At 36.7% G+C, this 1331-nt stretch overlaps 1 pseudogene; it reads right to left on the reverse strand.

The window, feature by feature from the left end:
• Nucleotides 1–851: 851 nt before the first annotated feature.
• Nucleotides 852–962, reverse strand: LOC116086731 (annotated as a pseudogene).
• Between the last annotated feature and the right edge of the window lie 369 nt (nt 963–1331).

Below are 1331 nucleotides of genomic sequence, written 5' to 3' on the forward strand. Positions count from 1 at the left end.
AAAAAAAAAGAAAAAGAAGAAAAAAACATTTTAATAACACAATATTATGGAGTACTTAGTTTTATGTATTTTCTAGTATTTGAATTTTATTCCAAATATTGGGTACTTTTCAAAGAGTAAAAATTGATTTATTTATCATAGAGTTCTAGGGCTCATAAACTTAAGAACACAGCACTAAAATTTGTTCATATCTGAATAAGTTCCCACTTGAACTACCTTGCATAGTAGAAATCAGGATGTGGCAAAATGAACATACATAGTTGAGAAAAAAACAGTTTCTACTTATGAAAAGGGCATTTAGGAAATAGCTTGATTGAACTAGCATAAAACCTCCAAAATTCCTCACTCACTACCAATACTGGACCCTCACTGGGACTACTCTCAGATATTCTGTTATTGCTCTGAATCATGGAGCATCATTTTTAATTTTGAATCTGTAGAACAGGAACCTCAAGCACTGTAGATGAATTTTAATCCAGCAACATGACTGGAAACATTTCTGTTCTGGCAACAGATCTCATCCAATGGAAGCAGACATGTCCTAGATTGCAGTATGATCTTGCTGGAATAAAGACAAGCCTTTATTATACATTTAATCCCTAATAATGAGAGTAAGATCAGTAAGTACAAGAAGTCAAAAATGTTTGGAATAGCTAATTGAGGGACAGACAAAGTGACACATCAGAGCAAGAATTGACAGAATGAGTCAGAGATATAATACATCCAACTCACAGAAGAACAGCAGAGGAATTCATCTAGTCTTAGGTTTGCTCTCAGTCTTGGGAGCCTGCCTTGGTACAGATTCCTGGCACCAGACTGGTTGCTCTCTCACACTCCTTGTTTTTATAGGGAATGTTAGGCTAATAATCATTCAAACATTCAAAGATAAGAACACTGAATGTAGACATAATTTTTCTCCTCTCTGTCACCTACTGTACATGTGCAGTTCCTCTAGGAGCACAGCTACTATGAATAGTAAAAGCTATTTCTTTTCTTTTTAAAAACTCTTTTATTTATTTATTTATTTATTTATTTTTATTATTTCCTTTCCTACCGCAGTTTACCCACTCTTCTCTCCACCCAACCCCCCTCACCCACACATACCCACCCCCATCCACTCCTCTTCCATTTCTCTTCAGAAAAGAACAAGCCTTCCAAATGGAGATTAACGAAACATGGCATATCAAGTTGCAGAAAGCCTTGACAGCCCCCCCGCTCTCATATTAAGGGTGGACTAGGCAAGCCAGTATAAGAAAATGGGTCTCAAAAGCAGACACAAGAGTCAGAGAGAGCCCCTGCTTCCACCGTTAAGATTAGCACAATAACACCTA

Source organism: Mastomys coucha, unplaced genomic scaffold (genome assembly GCF_008632895.1).
Source record: "Mastomys coucha isolate ucsf_1 unplaced genomic scaffold, UCSF_Mcou_1 pScaffold12, whole genome shotgun sequence".
NCBI classification, from domain to species: domain Eukaryota; kingdom Metazoa; phylum Chordata; class Mammalia; order Rodentia; family Muridae; genus Mastomys; species Mastomys coucha.